The 21446-nt window shown below is 32.0% G+C and overlaps 1 pseudogene; it reads right to left on the reverse strand.

Moving 5' to 3' along the window:
• Positions 1-343: 343 nt before the first annotated feature.
• On the reverse strand, positions 344-1469 carry LOC149534031 (G2/mitotic-specific cyclin-2 pseudogene; annotated as a pseudogene).
• Positions 1470-21446: the final 19977 nt, after the last annotated feature.

Here is a 21446-nt window from a genome sequence, read left to right on the forward strand (position 1 = left end):
CAACAATGTTGCACCAGATTGGTGTTCAAATTTGTATACTTTATCATTTCCAGGAAAACTAAAAATTCAAACTATCACAATTGATCACTAATCACCCTAAAGTAGCAAAATTCAAACTATCACAATTGATCACCAATCACCCTAAAGTAGCCAAATTATTGTTAGCCAAATTACAACTGCAACAATAATATTGTTAGACTAGACAATATTGTGCAGTCTCTTTGCTATATTATTGTTATCCACATTCTCTTCATGTTAATGAAGAGATAAGATAATCCTACCCCCTTGACCCTCTGAAATTCATTTTATATATACAATAATATAGTCTCTTTACTTGTCCAGTCTAGAATAGAATCTCTTCTGCAATCATGAGAATTGGTTCTATCCTTGTTGCATAGTCATATTTGGAAGATGAGTATTTTCTGTGGACACATGTCAGCTTACCCTGCTATGCTTTGTGATGGTACTCCACAATCATCTTGGCACATTCCCAAAGTTGGCCTTTTGAGTAGCCAGCATGATGTTCCATGGTCTTGTTCCAATAAGGAACTCTGTTTAGTGTACATTGTGCTTTGTACACAACTGCAGTTGCTACCATTGATGGTGGGTACCTCAACATTTCATACTCCACCAGACAACTCTCCATGAAGAAGAAGGACAATGTCTCCAACTCTTTATCAAATTAATTTGCATTGACAAATCTCTTGATGAAAACATTCTTAGTGAAAACATATGGGGTTGGTACATTCATATTGAATCCCAATACACTGAGCATTGATTTTTCCATTTGTAAAACTTCTTCTTTAGTGTAGGCTTTGTTTGAAATTTGGATGAAATCATCAACTACAAGAATAGAGACCTTGTACTTGTAGGTCAAGAGCATAGTAGTAACCCTACTAGCTATAAATTCTTTCTCATTACCTTTTCGTTTGAGAGGTATCTATCTATAATGTTGACAATCAAGAATAATGTTTCCTCCAACAGCTCAAACTTCAAATATATCTCAGTGAGCCAATCAATCAAAATACCCCTCATTCTCTTATTTATATCTATTTTCTCCCACATATAATCTTAGGGAACACAACTAAGGTTCTCCCTTTCTCTATACATAGTGTAAATGTCTTGTACATAATCTAAAATGACCAATTGGTTTTCATATCTTCCTCATCAATATTTGAGATCACCGTTGGATCAAGTGGATCTTCCATTTCCACTTCATGACATTCCTCAGGTTGAAATGAAGAAGATCCATCCAGGTCCTCCATATCAACCTCAAACTCTTCAAATTCATGTATAATTTTATAATAATGAGTATCCTGTACCAAATGTTGATTGTTTGCCAATGTAGCAATGCAATTCTTGGTCACATGGCGATCAATTGGGAAAAGATTCTTGGCACCAATTTCTTGAGGATTTCTTCCATCAACATTGCCAATATTAGAAAGGGTCATTCTCCCTTTACCCTCCATTTTAAGGCCTTTGTTATAGGTGGCCTTGACGACATCAATCCTATTCTCAACACACCCTCACACTTCCTGCCTGGCAAAAGATATTGTAATGAGTAGGGAAATTCAAAAACTAGATTGACTTTTCTTTCTCGTTTTGATTTTTCCAATGAGATTTAAGAGGGTATTTGAAAATGGGACTACAAAGAGCAAAATATAGAGAAACCCTGTAGTTTGATCTGCCCTTCTCTCTTCCTTAATCTAAATTTGAATTAAGTTCAATATCAGAAGATTATAAATTTTCCCTTAACTTATGATCAAATTCATCATCATCATATGTATTAAATCCATTAAATCCTTTGTTGGACATTTCATTTTCATCAACAACATCCACAACTTCAACCATCTCCTCCATGTTAGATTGATTTGCAAGCTTATCTACAGCTAAAAATGAGCTTGTCACATGAAGAATGCCCACTAGTTTGGCATTGGTTTTGATTATTTTTCCAAATGATTTTTCCAACTTCTTACATAATAATTCTACATTCTATTTCCCTATCACAAATAAAAGTGTACCATTTGGTGGTAACTTATTGTGAATAGCTAAAACATTTTTATAAGCCTTTCCAAAATTATTTACCAGTTCTATCCTGGCAGAGAACTGAACTATCACAAGAACCTTTCCTGTAGGATATTCTATAATTGGTTGTATTATAGGATATTTTTGTTATTTGAACAAAATTATCAAATCCAACATTAAACTCATTAAACATGTTTCAATGGGTTGTCCAATTTTTTTTTTTTTTTTTTTTTTGTATTACCCCTCATATAGATTTTGCCCTAAATATAGAATAAATAAGAGTTTTCCTTTATATTTATTTCCTCTTTTGGCTATTTAGGTAATAATCCATATATAATTGTAAATGAAAAATATAAAACCATAAAACCTACCAAAGAGTTATAATTCATGAAGCATTCTAATAAGGATGTCTTTATTCAAACTACTCTCTAGTTCCTAATCAAACACAAACATTGAGTAAATCCTCAATAGAAAATCATACTATGGAGTGAAGCATCAATATCCTATAATATGCACAGAATAGAAAAAATATAAAAGTCAATGATTAGCATGACAAAGCATTAGGCTTCATTGTTACACACATTATAAATAAAAGGATTTTGTGATGACAAATCAACTAAGTTCATACAACAAAAAATGTCATAAAGTGTTGTAATTTTGTCTTTATTAAAGATTCTATAGAACAGAAGCTACAAGTCTCTCCAATCATCTTAGGTAAATATGATAAGTATAAACTCTCTACCTGCACTTTATGAAGTAGAATTCCATCAGTCATAATCTTGATGGAACTATCCCTTCCTCTTCATTAATCACACCACACTTGAAATCCAACTTCCTTTCAAAGGTGAAAGGAAAATTCATAAGAAACTCCCTTGGAAGTAGAAAGAACTGCTATATGTTGGGGCTAAATAACACTTATAATTCTTGTCCTTGCTTTATACTTGCTTGAACCCAATCTAGCTTCAAACAAGATCTTCAATAGAAAATTCTCTGTTCAATTGTAAGGAATTATGCAAATTGCAATTGAGATTGGGAAACATAATTAAGGAATTCTAATACCTCTTAAAAAATGAGAAACTAGGAAATAATAAGGGATTGCACCTATAGAACTTGAGTAGTTTTACTGCATCCATCCTCCCCACATATATTCATAATAGGAAGTTGATTGATGACTTCCATTATTTCATGCACAGTCATTATAATGATTGGAAGATTTTTTCTTTTTTGTTCAACTTCCTTTAGTTTGGTATAATGAATTACAAAGATATTACTTATAGGATTTCAACCCGAGTCTTTAGAAGACCTGCCATTATCTTTTGCATCTAGATTCACTCCCTCCTCTTTAGAAACTAGAAAATTTGATAATGCAATATCCAAACACTAACTAGAATCTACCAGACCTAGATTTCTAAAACAAGCCACTGATAAAAAATCTATTTGTTAAATAACAACATGATTTTCATCATGTGTGGCCTACATTGAAATTACAAAATGATAGCTACAAATAGTATAAGACATTGAAATCTAATCATAAATGGACTATCGTATTTTATTGAAGAGGGATACTATTTTTGTAGGTAAAGGCCCCAACAAATAGAATCTCTCTTTTTCTATAAGAAAAAAATGCTACTGGCCTAAAAACTAAGGACCCTTGTTAATACTACAACCTGATTCCCACAATATTTGAGATACATTGATATTAAAAAAATGATAGTACTACTACAAGTAATAATAAACCAAATTTTGATCATGAAATGGAGAATTATATTCTTGTGAAATAAGGGAGGTAGCCTAATAGATTTAACTATTCCCTCCACAAGAGCTTAATGTAATGAAATATGATTCTCATTGACATTTCATCTGAGCACACTTGAGTATAGATACAAAAATATTTGTTTCTCTATTCAAAAGAACACCCATATAGACTTTTACAAAAAATAGTTGGTGGAAAATTAGGTATCAAATTGTACACCCATGACTCAAAAGTAGATGTTTTTCCTAGGACTACTCAGATATAATTGGTCTTTTTGGTAGCACACGGTAACCATGGATCTGGGCTTTACAAATAACAATTGATGACCAATGTATTAGGAATACTTGTTAACAACAACCAAAACAATTCCTTCCAACTTGTCAAGGAGCTCAAGCTTATACAATTTCTTCATATTTAAATCCATAGAATCATAAGTAAGTAAAAATGATTTTTTTTTGGTATTACTTAAAACACATTCTAGATATCTTATAGACTATAGTCTTCTTTATATTAACCAGCCATGTTGTAAAACAAAACATATTTCATGTTGAGATTGTAGAAAACCCTATTGACTCGCTATTTTCTTTGATTTATAATACATGATCTTTAAAAAGGTCTATGTCACCAAAATATAATGTTGTCATACCTTTTAACAACTCCTATACTATAAACTTTGTGTCACTTGATTGGCTCTAAATTAGAGCTTTTTGGCATACAATGTATTTAAGTCTACACTAACTGCATGATAAATATAATTTGAAGACAATTCTAAATCTATATATAAAAACAAAAATAATTAAAGGTGGGTGCTATAGGATTGAGTCTAGAACTGCACAATGTAAAGTTTAATGGAAAAGTAGAATTAACTTGCATTAATTTAGAGTGAAATTTGTTTCTAGGCATATGACCAATAGACTAATGGCTCATGAAAAACCTTGGCCACTGGCAACAAATGAAAAATTGTATTGATATAGCAGCAACTAAAAATAGGAAACATACTGATTTTTTGTTGTCTCTAAAATAATAAGCACATATGTTATTATAATCCACATGACAGATAATGTTATGGTGGCTATTAGAATAAGGCATGAACTGGTTAGCAAAGAGAGTGAAAACTTCATGGGCATGACACAAGAAATTCCTGTAGAGAGAAACAACAAGGTTCCTACATAGGTGGTGATAAGAAGATGTGCATTGAGGCTAAAATAAAAAGAGCTTTCTAGTAAAGACAACTCAGTTCATATTTCATCCCAAAAATATATTAAGTATCACTTACATATTGAATAATAATAATTATGTAGCATAAAGTTGAAAAAATGGTAGGATACAGTATGAAATATGATAAGGCTATGATGGCATATGAAAAGGATAAAATATGGCTTAAAATGGAAAATGGTTTGATGTAGGTCGCTCTATTGAACCAAATATACAACAATGGAATGATATATAATTTTAAAGCATGGCTTGTGGCCAAAGATTTCTCACAATTTTGTGGTGTTGATTACCCAAAGACATTTGTCCTCATTGCTAAGATGAATTCCATTCATTTGCCCCTTGTTGATTGCTATAATTCATCATAGGGCTGTACATCAAATGATTGTGAAGAGTGCATTTCTAGATGGGGTTGTTTAGGATGAGAGGTACATGGAGTAGGTACAAGTTTTTTCATGGGATTCTTCTTTGATTTGCAGATTGAGGAAGTATATCAATCATCTCAAGAAGGCTCCATCACCATGGTATGCCAACATGGACTCCAATGTTCTCTCAACAAGATTCACCAGATGCTAATTAGATCCAAATGTCTACATTTCACAATAAGAAGACTCCCATTTGCTTCTTGTCTTCTACATTGATGACAATCATTACATGGAACTCATCATCCATCACTAACACAGTCAAATCTTCTTTCAATGATAGATTTTATGCAACTTACTTAGGCTCTTTGCACTACTTTCTTGAGATTAAGATCACCTAGTCTTCTTTTGGGATCACTCTTGCTTAGCACTAGTATATTTGGAAGCCTACACCAACTCCATTTCTATCTAAAATCAAGGTTGAGGCTAATTTTCCTACTCCACTAGTTGATTCCTTCCTCACCTCAAATTCTTGCCTACTCATGAACATTGTCTAAAGAAGAGGAAACTGGGTATCCACCAAAAGAATTGTTGAAAATCATCCTCCAAATAAAGATATTAAAAAAGACACCTATAAAAATTCATCCTCCAAAGAAAAAGATATTAAAAAAAACACTCTTAAAAAGTAGGCTCCAAAAAAAAAAACTTAAAAAAAAACTTCTAGAAAATCTTGAACTGGGTAATATAAAAAAGCATAAGCATTCTTAGGTAATAATGTTAAAGGAATCCTTTCTATCAGCTACTTCTATCATTACAAGGAAGTTCTATTTTTTCCTCAAAATTTATACATTAGTTACACTATAGTGATTTGAGAGGTATTTCAGTTTAATTTTTTTTTATGAATAGTCAAGGCCCACTACCATTGGGTAGTAACCAATGAAAAAATAACTATTTTCCTATCTTGAATATTATACAATGTAGCAATAGACTTGTAAAGGCCCAAGAAATGTAGCGGATTCTTATGCCCATTCACATCTAGGTCCATACAACACTCATCGATGATGAGTATGTCTATGATGATGAGGATGTTACAATTAGATAATTGCTTGTGTCTACTAGCATAACCATCCAAAGTAGATATAGCTCATGACAGTAGGCACCACCAAGGTTACCTTTATCAATAGGGAAAATGCAACATTTATGTATTTGATCTTCGCCCTATTTTCACTGCACTAACAATCTTCCTCACATCTTAGACATGAGAGCCATGTCTACAGATTCCATGGCTATTACAGAGCCCTCCACACCAATAATTATCCCCACATCTATTGATGCTAATGCTAGTGAATCATTAATTCCATCTCTCACCATGCCAATATTTCCCTCCTCCTTTAGCTCTCCAATAAATTTTAGCTTGTCTTCCGGTATTAATCGGGCATGTAATTCAATTTCTCCTATCTGTACACCATTAAGAGGGCTCCTTTGTTAGTTAAAAATGTTGTGACATGATTGCTTACTCAAACTAGCCATTAAGGTCTGTACCTCTTTTTTGACTTATCCAACATAAATAGTAGTATCTTGTAAGCATGACCACTATAATTCTTGATTTATGAAAGTAGTAAGGAATTAAAGAACACAAATTAATCCATGCAAACCAAAAATAATAATGATAAGAAAATCTTCAAAAGAAAAATTTGAAATACAATCTCCAAAAACCAAATGCATTCTACAAGGGATTAATAACCAACCTTAAGTTTGTTAACTTCTTTTGCTACTTGTAGTGGATTGCAATCTACAACACAAAAAGTCCTACAAAATTTTCATCTACTCCTACATATGCCACTATGTGGCCTTCCATTTTCCATTTATTTGGTACTTCTATAATCCACCGCCGGTGTGTTAGTAGTCAAAAAGCTGTCAGAGGAAGAGTAATTACTATGGAAAGCATCAATTTTACCTTGATCCTAGTAAAGCCAATCTTTCAAATGGCTTTTGTGAATGTAGATATTATAGCCACCAATTAGCCCACAAATGCCCTTGCCTTACAATATATCAAAATCTTTTACCTTAGCAGAGGGTTTAATCCCTAGTTTCCTATAGTATGTTACCATTTTATTGGCCATATGTTGTGCTAATTTACTCTCCAAGCTTGATATCCTATATATATGTATTCACTTTCCTCATTGTCTTACCTATGGACATATATGAATACATCCAAATAGAATATTTCTAGAAAAGTTGTGATGGAAACACTTTTACATACCAATGCAGGAAGTATCTATGGCCTTTGTATCTCCAGTTTCTAGTCATATAAATTATAATTCAATTTACCAAATCAAAATCATAACACAATAGACCATTTTAATTCCTTTCAAAATGCTAAATAACCCAAGCCCCTTCAAGACACTTGCATAGTTAGAACATAGATGACTGTCCTAAATTCAATATTTCTTGGGCAATTTTTAGAAATCCCTTTGGTTGACTCTCTAAACATGAAAAATAATTTTAATAGAAATAATGAAAGTTGTAGGTAACTTAAATACCTACCATCTCCCAAAATATCAAGGTCTCAAGAGTCCATTTGACCCCTCAACCATAATTGTTTTTAGACTACCAATTCTATACACTCATTGTGACAATAAGATCAAAACTCTAAGATAGTCACTCTTACACACACATAATTTAAATACTCTCCTTATATCCTTGGTTATACTTTATAATACCATATACAACTCACCACACCTTTAGATCTATTCAAGACATCTTAGATTATACCAAGTGTACTCAAACATTAAGAAATCTATCACTACCCAATCTGAGACAGAAATTTAAGACATTTTCCATTACATCCATGTGAAAATAACATCATGGATTTCTAAAATCAATTGTAACTCAAAATATATCCTATCTACTATCTTCCCTCTAGAGATGAGGGTTTATTCCTTGTGAAATACAAAGCTTTTACATTTTGAAATCTTGTTGGTTACTATAGGAGGGTTTTGACCAACCTGTAGTAAAAATGAAATAACTTCTTCAAAATGAAACCAAATTTGCTGATTCCAATGCAAAATGAAAGATAAATCAATGTCCTTCTATCTGAAATAAAGTTAAAACACATTTCCATGAAGAATCATTTTGGAAAATGGACTGCAACAGACTGAAATAAGGAAAAATAATAAACAGTCTTTAACACCCACATGCTGATCCAACTTTGACTGTTATAGTCTTTAACTCACATATTAGCTATATCAATAACTTTAATTTGTTCTCAGATTCCCTTGTCTAAGATTTAATGGAAGAGAAGTCTAATGAATATATTAATAATCCTTCCAAGTTAATTTTCTTCAATTTTTTTAATCCATTTTAGATAGATTGATCTAGTAGGCACACTGAAATAATATTATTAAACATGTATTCTCTTTATATACAAACTCCAAAGATAGGTCACACTCTTCTCTCATTAATTTTGCAAGATTAATTTCCACTCGAACATAATTCAAAATGAATTATTCTCTTATTCTTAATTAATTTAAAAACTATGTGTTGGAAATGGTTGAAATGATCATAAGATAAGTTGTTGGAATAATATATGGAACTAGTAAAGAATGTCCTCAATCATTGTTTTGTCATTGATGTCAAACTTGCTACTTTTAGGAATGACAATTGCTTTAGTGATCCAAATACTATCAATTAGTTGATTGTCAAGGTGGTGGAAATCAATAAGATGTAACTAGAACACCTAAAGAAAGGTTGGAGTTATGATGTTGTAATGAAGTACAAGGATCAGCTAAGCCATTGATGAAAAAGTGTATTTGATGACATACTACAAAGAATGGGCACACTGAAACATATCAAAGATTTAAGGTTTTAGCTAATTCTTTTGTAAAGCTCAAACTAAGTTCATTAGAGAGAAGGAGCCAAGCAAGCTAGTAAGAGCCGAGCAAATTCCTAGTTAATGTCAAGTAAACTTTAGATGTCGAGCAAGTTCAGATGTCGAGTAACACAGAGTTTATCAAAGTGCCGAGCAGAACCAAGTGCCGAGTAGAACCAAGTGCCGAGTAGAACCAAGTGTCGAGTAGAACCAAAGTACCGAGCAGAATCAAGTGCCGAGAAGAACCAAGTGCCGAGCAGGTATAGGTACCGAGTAACATAGAGGTGCCGAGCACCAGTAATTCAATAATGCTGAGCTGCTGCATTATTTTGGAAATCGAAGATTCGCTAGATCTAAGCCAACAAGGTTGTTATCTAGAAATCTGTGAATTAAAAGAAAGTTAAGAATGATGAGCTGGTGGCACAGAACACCATGTAGAACATTTTTAAAGATACAACTGGCAAAGTTTCTAGAAGAAAACAAGATATGGGGTAGATACATTGTATCCTACCTAATCCATTTTGAAACCCTAAAATTGGAGAGGGAAAATTGAGCGGCAAAAGCAAATTAGACTCCTATATAAGAAGACATAAGTTAAGGAGAAGAAGAGAGCGAGAGAGGGAAAGAGAGGTGGTCAAGCATAAAAGCATAAAGTGCTGAAGAATGTGCTAAGGAGAAGAAAGCACAGGAACTCTGTTTGGATAGATGACGACAAGGATGATTGCATTGGCAAAATGAGTAAGAAGACTCAAGGAGACAAAGCTTGAGAGGAAGACAAGTAGTCAGAGCTGAAGTGATTAAAGCCAAGCATAAGGATTGAACTGAAAGTGTGATCTGAAATCTGCAAAGTATGTTGTAAGTTATATCAGATCAAAAGACCATTATCGTTACTTTCTAGCAATTATAAAAGTAAGTTTAAATCCTATGGACTTAGGTTGGTTTAATAGCCATAAGATAAATCCTTTAACAGGGTGACATTCCAAGTGAATGTTCTAAAGACCTTTGACCAGGCCCATTCCTAACAGTTTGGTGAAATCCTTTAACAAGGTCACATTTAACAGTGTGTTGTAAGCCTTTAACAGGGCACCACTTTAGAAGAGTGAGAATCAAGTAGCATGTTACTAGTGGTTTTTCCCAAATTGGGTTTCCACATAAATCATTGTGTCATGTGTTGATCTTGAGTGTTTTATCTTTGCATATTGATTTACTGTAACTTGCTTATATGATTGATTTAAGTTTGAATAGATGAAAAGGGTATGGATCCATTAAAAGTAGTAAAAAGGTATTAATAGGGCATTTGGACCTTGAATAACTGATTCACCCCCCCTCTCAGTTATTCTAAAGAATTCTAACACTATGTTGCTCACATTACTTTTATGAAAGATTGTAGCCTATGTATTGTATCTAGAAATAAAGATGTCATGAAAATGTGAAAAATCATTGGTCTTCTTTATAGTGCTATAAAGATAATGGTTCTTACTAAATATTTTCATTTGTTATTTTAGATTGGGATGTGAAATATTTCTCAACCCCAACATCAACAGGAGATTATTATATAAGTGCAATTAGAAGATTGTTGTTGAAAACAAAGGAAATATCACAAACAATAGAAGTTCTAAATTTTGTGGTTGATAAGGTGGTCTTTTCTATCTTAAATGTAATTGATGGGGAACTTTCCTTGAAAGGTAACTACCTGTGAATGATCATTTTACGTAGAAATAAGGACATCATGCTAATGTGAAAAATCACCAGTCTTCTTTATATTGCTAGAAAGATAATGGTTCTTGCTGAATATTTTTAATTTTATTTTCAAATTAGGATGTGGAATATTGCTGACCCCCAACATCTACATGAGGTTATGATAGAAGTGCAATTGGGAGATTGTTGTTGAAAATAAAGGAAATGTCACAAATAATAGAAGCTCCAGATTTGGTGGGTAATAATGTGGCCTTTTCTGCCTTGAATGGAATTGATGGGGGAGTTTCCTTGAAAGGTAGCTAACAAATTGATTTTGATTTCTCTTATGTCATTTTTTTGCTTGAATAATAATCATTTGCATAAGATTATAATAATATTAGTATGGTAATGCCATTGAACAATGTAAATTATCAGCATGGTTTGGCCATAAAATATGTATGTTAAATTCTTTGTTTATTAGATGTGTTGACTCATGTAGCCATTTTTGGATAATGATAATCTAGAATCACTTTTTTTTTGGTCATGAATATGTGGGTCTATCTTCTAGATTATGTCAAGACATGTGGTTATAGATTATAATAGACTTCAATTGTCTCCAAATAATAACATATAGCAATTCATTTTTCATGGCTATTTTAAGTTTTTGCCAACACTTCACTCCATCCATTCCTTCTTATGAGTGTACTTATCACAAGTATGGATGCAATGTTTAGGAGAAATATGAGGAATTGACATCGCCTTTCTTTGATCTTCCATTTTTTGTTAGCACTCTTCCTCTATAAGGACGTTTAAATGCCCTATGATCAATACAAAAGTTCCATGAGTCCGTTTCCATGAAATATTTATTTATTTCCTAGACCAATAATGTCTAGTGCTTCTTCCCCATGCACATTATGGTGCTCAATAGTGGTTCCATCTTGAGTAGGCTCAATAAAAATTTGCAGATCAATCATATAATACTTTTAGCATAAAGTAAGAAAATTTTCTATAACTATTTGCTAAATTTCAAATGCATGAAAAATATTATTTTATAACTATTTTTTCCATATTTTTCATGATACTTGCTCCATTTCTATCACGAGGGTTGTCTTTTTATCATGTTGCAATCTATAAATTAATATATTTTTCCTCATTAGAAAATGAGGAAAAAGAATACAAGGCATGCACTAGATGACAATGACCAGAATCATACAATTCCAATAACAAATTATGAGCACCTTCATGAAGAATGAGTGGCAAAGAATAATGACTTTTTGTCATGTCTTGGCTTGACAAATAGGTAAGTTTCAAATCTACTCTATATTAGACTAGCATGATTTAATCTAGCAAAAGTTGATCACCAAATAGAAGTTCTAGGTAAATGAAATTTGATTCAACTTTCTACTCTTTAGTCTCTTTTTCTATTTGACATCTTTAAAGTCTGCCAAGTGGTAGTTTTTAATCCATCACTTCATGGTCAATTGTTGCAATTAAACATTTTAATATGATTAGATGTTGTCATTGTTGGATTTCTATTTTAGTCACTTTCTTTTTGTTTGCATAAAAACTTGCTATTTATCAAGCTTAATTTAATATGTAATCAGTTTGACTTTGATACAATATTGTCAATTGATACACAATTTAATACTGAACAGTAAACTACTAACTTTATCAATTGATTACCAATTGCATGATCATATGATAGGCATGAAAACACCTAGGCCTAGTTATTATTTATGATCATAGTATAGTCTGCCTCTACATAGCATAGTATGGTATAGTTAGTTAGTACTATTACTACTGACTGACCTTGCCTTCTACTACTCCTGCTAGCCACTAATGTGGTTATATGTAAGTCACTTGTACTGCACTATACATACAAGACCCTTGATGCAGAGTGCACAATTTTAACTTCTCTCCAATCTAATCCTTCAATATGGATCAATATGCTGATGTAATATTTATCCAAACTTTTACTCTCCCTTTCCTAGGTTCCCACTTCACTCCCAGGGTCCAACTTCCTTAAAAAGGCACTACAAACTTCAATATGCTAATCCAAGTCCTAGGGTTTCATACACTAGTTGAAATGATGGATTTGATTCTTGGTTCCAACCACCAAACATCTCACAAAAGAACTAATTACCTATATTATAGTTTTGCGGCTTTTTGACCTTCTTGTAAACTAGGCCCCTCTTGACAAATTTCCCTTAAAAAAAGGTTAAGGCTATAGATTTAGGGTTTCTTGGAATGGATTAAATAGGTTCAAACACAACCCTTTCACTCCCCCAAACACCAATTATCAATTTCATTCCTTCAACTCAAAACAGCTATAAAAAACACTTTAGCCTAATTGATAAAGTTAGGCTAAGGCTTGATAGAATTGCCTCAGTTGGGTGCATGGAACCAATTCATTGATTTGGTAACCTCCTACAGATAGAGTTGGAACTATTTAATTAAAAAAAATTGACACACAACCTTCCTTTGTTGATCACATGCTCAAAAAGTGCATTTTTAGGCTAAATACATCGTTATATTTAGCCTAGGGCTTCAAATTAAAAATAGAAAATGGGATTTTCCTATCCTGTGCTTTTGAAATCATAAAATAAAACAATTAACTTGCATTTCACTGAATGGCATCGATTTCCAATGGTAAAATTGCAAATTAGGGCCATTTCTTTGCTCCAAACCCTTGAATTGAGGGTTTCAAACCTGTACTCAATGAAATGGTTGTAACTCCTTTCTCATCACTTACAACTACTTGTTGGTTTAAGGCTTTAACTATATGCCTTAGAAAAAAAAAAAAGAAGCAACATAGACTTCACAACACACTACACTTTTCCATAACCATTGCTTCCATCTAGACTCAAGTCACTTCCTAGAACATTTCATATTTTCCTTATTAGGCATGAACCAATCCTCTTTTTGACACTGTCATACAATTCTAGTCATTTCTCACAAATCTAGTTATGAAGGAAACTCATCGAAATCATCTTTACAACCTTTAATCAAAGACTCAATCTTCCTTATCTCATGAATCTAGATAGACAACTATTCTTTCATTATTTCTAATAGGCTTCATACACACTTTTTATAAGAAAGATGGATTAGATTTATACAACCATTAATATTATGTGGTAATTCAATGAAATCTATTTGTAGTTAGCCAATCTTGTATCCTAGGTATGGTACGAAATCATGCATAGGACAGCCAGCACAAACTGTCAGGTAACACCTTCTTTTGACTGTAATTGATCTTGCAGTTGGTAATGTTGTAGAGGACCATTATGTTCACGTCTTTGAAAAGGAAATAAATCATGTCTTTGAAAAACTTGTTCACTTGTAGCTCATTTTACAAACTTTGGAGCTGCAAACATGTTTCATGTTCCTTATATGCCTAGATTGCTTGAAATATAGAGACAATGTTCTCTAAACTTCAAAGTGAAAGATACTTTTCCCCATTAAGCCTTCAAAGATATTAATTTAGTTCTCTTAACACTATGAGAGATTTTTCTTATTGAGTGACTCATATAATGAGACATCATCCATTTGTCTCAATACATCTTAATTTTGGTACAAATATGGGACATGGTTGCAATATATCATTTTGGTGTAGAATAGATCCGATTATTCACAACATACAATATATAACATTGTCTCTACTTTACTTTATTTATTAATTGATCTTAATGTTTTAACAGTGATTGTTGATGATATTCTTGATGTTATCTGCCAATACCAATTGTGGCCACTATTTAATTTGTGATATTGCTTCTACCAAGATGATCACATGTGTAAAGTATCAAATGTGTGTTGCTCACAAGCTTCCCATATGTGATGTTGCTACTACAATATCTTACAATCGATTGTCTTTTTATATACTCTACTTTCCACTTTTGCAATCTCCCTTTATTCATATTAGTTCATGTTCCAGCTAAGCCTGAAATAGTTAGTTCCTAGTTTCTGTGGTGTGGTTCTTTGCCTCTGTATATACTTCAAATCATGAACTGCCAACATTGACATTGCTATTCCATTCCAAGATATCACTAGATATCATACCTTGTTTTTCACTTGATGGTTTTGTGTACATTTGTAAATTTGGAAGTTCTCAATACCATTATATGCATCCATTATTATTGATACTTCTATGTATGATTGCCTATATAAGGTTGTCTCCCAATGCAGATTGGATATTGTAATGGATATCATCAATTCTTTTCAAATAAGAACCAATGCTCTATAATTTTTAAATGATAAGGAATTTTCTGTTGTATTGTCTTCCTTGTATAATATAGATATCTTTTGATATGTCATTGATAATTATGTTGAATTTATATCTTTGCATAGATGCCTTGAGCATTCGCTGTAGATATGTTTGATTCCATCATGACCCTTTTAATGATGAGGATGGAAAATATGATATATTGTGACTTCCCAAATAAGTAATCTTCAATCGTATTCTCTTTAATTGATAACATATAGATGTATCTACAATGTTTCATGTGGAATAATCATTAACTCATGAATATAAGAGGAATGACTTTCATTCTACAAATATTTGTTCTATGAAGTGTTTGCATCTTGGATCCTGACTAGTTATCCCTCCCACTATTAATGGACTATAGGTGAAAGACTTAGTTGTTATTACATCTATCTATCCCTAATATTCTCGTGTGATGAGAGCTGAAGAATTATGTTTGTGATCAATACTGCTATCAATTTGGGAGATAGCTTTGACCTATTATTACGATGCCTTTTATCCCTTCCCCATCTGAAACTATTCCTCAAATGTCTGGGTGTCTAGTTTCCAATCAGTGGTCTTTGTCCATGTTCTCAGTATGTGGCCCCCTTTAGTCAAATCCTATGTATGTATTGACTATTCTATTGTTTTACTATTCTTCTACACTTGGAAACCAACTACAATGCGAAAAAACCTGAGTTGTTGAGTTAGTGAGTATGAAAGCCTGCTTGAGCACCAATGATGCATTCTAATTAACTTCAACATTACAAGGTGGATGCACTTTGTGCTCAAAGGGAATGTTATATAGTTGACTAAATGTCTTGGAAACAATCTTCTTTGATGCTCAACATCATTCTATTATTACTTATGTGCTAGTTACTAGTAGATGATTTGTGCGATTCCACCTGTTGATTTTTGAATTGCAGGCTCAAAATGTCTAATCATAATTTATTAGTTTGTCAAACCTCATTTTTACTACTAAGATAATCTCTCCTTTTGATGCTCTAAAAATTTGGGGCATTGTGTGACTTGGGGGATCTCACCATTCAAGCAACCTCAAGATTCAAACATGGGCCATTGGTGATAAATTCTCAATGAATTACTGTTGTACCACAACCCTAGACATAATTCCTCATTTCTCTTTACAACACAGGGTAATAAATGTCTTTCTATGCTTGTAGCCATCAATTTTCCCTCTTCCCAACTAGATCAAACATTATATTGGCACTTTGCCAAAAGTGAAAATAATTTTATTTAATTGTTATTTCTTGGCACTTGCATTGTGTATTATAGGGTAATGATATGGACTTTGGTAATATATTATTATAATTTTATGGCATAAGCCCTTTTGGGTGAGTTCTCAAACATAAAATATGTAGCTACCATCACTAAATATCAAATAATAGTAAATATCCTTCACTTATGAAATTGGTTGATGTGAGAGCTCTGTAGCAACCCTCATGCATTATAATTTGATTGGCAACCATTTTATTGAATTATAATGTTCAGTATGTATCTGTATTATGTATTGAAAATGTGATAAATTATTGATGCTCAAAGGTAAATCATTTAATATTGATGTGTTGGTCATAACCTTGCTAGCCAGACTATTTCATTTTTCCTGTCATATTATTGTTGGTACCATCTGAACCTTTATTTGTTGATTTTCTCATATGTTGTGGGTTACTGCACACATTAAAGAAATTCTATCTTCAATCCCATTGACCTTTAGGTGGTCACTTGTTGGAAATTAATAAAATTTGTCTTTATCTTCATTACTCATTTGAGGTGCTTTTCAAGGATATCATAGTTCAATTTGTTGCCATACAATCTAAAAAAAAATGTGCAACTTCTTAAAAGGTTGAAGTCCTATGAATATAAAAGATGTGGTATTATATCTATGTTGTTGTAGTATTTGAGGAGTTTACATCATATGTTGGAGCTTCATTAATGAGTAATTTTTTCTTGAGTTTTAATATATGCTATCATAGTTTGTATCAATCTTCATCTTCTATCCATCTTGACCATTCTCACAACCCTACAAGATTATGTGTGCCAATTTCTTATTTTTGAGTGTGTATGTTTCTAGATATTTCACATCTCCTTAGCCATTTGTTTTAGTCAATGAGTTGTCTTACGCCATGAGTTGATAGTAATTTTTTTTTGTAGATGTCAAGAAACACAAAATTACTATTAATTTAATTTGATTCATCTATTTTTGTATTACAAGCAAGCAGAAAAGCACAAAGAAAATGTAGATTAAAAAAATGAGCACAAACATATAATGTTGCCAGTTCATAGAAGCCAACGGTTTGCTGATATAGAAAATGCTGATGAGGAGATGGATATAGCATATGATAATGTGCAAATGAGTACAATAGATGATAATGCAAAGATTGATGTAACACCTATAGATGTGCTGCCTGATATAGGACAACATGATGAGCAACCTGATGAACATCACAAAGAGAATCCACTTGAATCTATTGTGCCACCTCATACTACAGTCATTGTGCCTATATTTTTGGATGAAATTGGTGGATCAACAAAAAACATTGATGGTGGTTCAAGAGAAGATGTTCCTACCACTGCTAAAAGACAAATATTGAGCCAAACTCTATACAGATCTATAGAGAAGAAAGTAAAAGAAGAGTATTAGAAGGTAAGAAGCCATTTGTGGTCGAGGTATCAAGAGATGGTGAACCTATTGTGTATAATGCTGCAAGGTGAGCTATTGAGTTGGGCATAATATGTAGAGCTCATTTAGATATTTGCAAATCAAATTTTATAGAGAAAGATCCATGAAATGTGGAATTTGTTATACAGAAAATGGAAAATTCCTTTGACATAATTGGTGGACAAATCTCTAGGAGACATTACAAGAACAAGATGAGACTTCTCCTGAACAATTTTAGATACCTTTGCCAAAAACTAATCACGGAGGGAAATGAGAAGTCAGACTCCACTATATCTCTAAAGAAGTGGGAAGAACTAAAAGAAAGTATGCATTGTGAGGAATATTTGACTAAGAGTAATAGAGGCAAGAGAGAAAGATATAGTGTGAGGGCTGAATATACATATGGTAGAGGTGGGTTGTAGGCTAAAATGGACAAAATTGGAGTAACTATAACTTTTTAAAAAAAAATTACATTGAGCTATTTATTTTAACTTTTTATGAATCAGATTTCTTTTGACATTGAAATTCTATATTAGGTGGAGAACAATAATAAAGAAACATATTTTGAAGATGTTGTAAACTATATGACAGCACTATATCCTACTAAATCTAGTAGCAATAACAAGTGGAAATCTAGTTCATCAACAGAGATTTCACAACCATCAGTTCAACGCCTAGTAAGAGCCTTTTCAAATCATGTCAAACAAGTGAAGGGCTAGAATATATAATGGATTGCTTACATAGTCTCACTGAGAAAGTTTCCCATTTGACTACCTCAGTTCAACCTATAGTTTTCTGTATAGAATGAGCATAATTCAATGGATTCAAATCAAGCAAGAAGTTTTAATTTTTCTCCAATTTGATTAAAAAGTAGATTCAAATATCATCTTCCTCTTGCAATGAACTAGATTCAAGAATTATCTTCTTATATAACTTTCTATCAATCTAAATTAAATGTCCCCTTTCTAGCATTACTAAATTTGAAACTGTTCCTAAGTTCCATCTGTGTTGGCATTTTTCTTCTTGTGCTAAGTTTTTCATCATATAGTGCTCAAAACATCTATTTCCATTCTAGTTCAAGAGGAAAATGATATTTAAAATTGTACTATTTCATTCATGTATGTATTCTCTAGTGTGCAAACTTAGCAAGGAGCTAGTCTAAAAGTGCATTAGCAACAACATTGGAGAGTCATATATAACTTACAACAAAACACCCTCATTAGACTAGATGTTCAGTCATGTTGTAGAAGAAAGCCATCATTTTCTGCAAAGAAAAAAATCCTAGTACCAAGGAGATGAATGACCTTCCAAAAGCAATATATTCTACCCAGAAATCACCAATATAGCAGCAACTATAACTATTAGTGAAAAAAAAATATCATTCAACGTAGCTGCCAAATAGCTGGAATTACTTGTAAGATAAAATAGTTCTAAGTTTTGTTTCATCAAATGGTACATCTCCTATGCTACAAGTAAACTATATTTTAAGGTGACTTCATATAGTTCCTCACTTTGGTTAATTAAAGTCTCTTCCATTGTTTTTCCATGAATTGATAAATGCATTACTATTAATGTCTATCGTTTTAAATGATAGTGACTGAAGTAATATTTAAGCATAAATGGGTGCTCCTTTCCACCATGAATTAATCTGTTTCTACATAACAACTCCAATAAAGATGATAGAAGATGTTACAAAACTAGAATAACTTCCAATAGGAATGGATCAAAATCTCCTACTGTAGATCAACTTGTTGCTAGCCCACTCAACTGCTAGTTCTTTGATAAATTAGTAGGCTATAGAGTTTTAAGGTGCTGAATGGATGCTATATTATTGGTTGTATACAAGCCTCCTATCTTTAATTCAAGAAATCAACTATAATTTTCAAAATATTTGACTATTTTTTTTTCTTGATGTTTCAACTACATGTAGAATATAGTTTTTGGTATTGATGCTGATTATGATGAATTGGTTGACAAGAACCTACAACATAAAAGTACTTCTAATTAAGTTTAGGTAATATAATAGTTCTTGTGGAATATTTTTCTTCATCATAATTTGCATTCTTTATTGTACTTTATACATTACCTGTACTTAATTTTTAAACCACATGTAGAGCAATCATATGAAAGAAAAATGAAAAAGAGAAGCCATTGTTGATAGTGATTATGCTGAATATGAAGAGAGCTTGCATGATATTCATAGTAGCGGCCATTCTAAACTTGAGGTGAGGTATATATTTTTTGTTTGTTTTTAGTTGTATATTTATTATTTCTAATAAGACATCATCCTTGTTTATTGATCAAATGTCTAACAATGTTTTCATAATCTTATATGTCAGGTATGCATGCATGGTAATGTAGTGTTTATATTTGGGGCTTCCATAATTAATTATGTAACATAATGTTTTCTTTTTCTTTTTGCAGAAACATATTGATAATAACCTCATGGAAGGAGACAAAGTTAGGGTATTTTATCCACATGATGGTTTTGTTGCAGGAATTGGGCAGATTCATTCACTATCTATTGCTCATGGAGTCAATTTGAAAGGAATAAGAGATGCAAATGTAAACATTATAACGGTCACACAAAATATTCCTCATGTTTATGATGATAAATTAGATGGAGCCATTTCCCTGAAACAAAAAGTGGGCACCTTCACACGATGGCTAATGAAGTATTTATTAAAAAAATTCTAATTAAACATATTTATCATCTAGTAGACATTGATAGACATCTATTCTCGCAACACTACTTTTTATGTAATATTATGTTGTTTAAGGATTTTAGTGATCATGGTGTATTTCAAAGAGTTCAAAACTCTTCAAACAAATTTGGAATTTTTATTAAGTTACATATATACTCTAAGATATATATATATATATATTTGCATTAAGTTTTTGTATTTTAGATTCTTTTTTAATAATCAAAATTATCATGTTGCATCAATCTTATTCTAGTAGTGCTAGCATGTTGCATAAGTTTGTTTATGTATCTTATATTTTTAAATTTTTTTATGGCTTAGTTCAAGTTTAAGGTTATGATATTTTACATTATTAAATTCATTGTTTTATCATATGACTTATTTGATTTTACTAAATCTAGTACTAAATATTTGTCTAACCACATAGTTAAATATATAATAAAATCAACTACTAAATGTGTGACTAGAAACATGATTAAATCAACTACTACATATGTGACTAAACTCAACTAATTCAATCACTAAATAAACTTTTAAATATGCGAGTAATGACACAATTAAATATTCTACTAAATCAACTACAAAATATGTGAGTAACCACACAACTAAATCAACTATTAAATATGTGACTAACCAAAAAATTAAATATACTACTAAATATGTGATTAGCCACATGATTTAATTAACTACTAAATGTATGACTAACCACACAACTAAATCAACTATTAAACATGTGACTAACTGTCATGCCCAAAATATAAGGGCAAAACACACACAACAAATTTTTTTAATATAAGAATTAATTAAGATGATAAGGTCGACAAATGTTTAGATGTTTAATTCCAATGGAGTTAATTGTCAGAGGGTTTAATATTTAGATAGTCAAAGGTACTGTGAAGCTAAAAGCAAGATCACCATAGATAACTAATA

The sequence above is a fragment of the Cupressus sempervirens genome, chromosome 10 (genome assembly GCF_028749045.1).
Source record: "Cupressus sempervirens isolate cs-2001-9-10 chromosome 10, ASM2874904v1, whole genome shotgun sequence".
Taxonomy (NCBI): domain Eukaryota; kingdom Viridiplantae; phylum Streptophyta; class Pinopsida; order Cupressales; family Cupressaceae; genus Cupressus; species Cupressus sempervirens.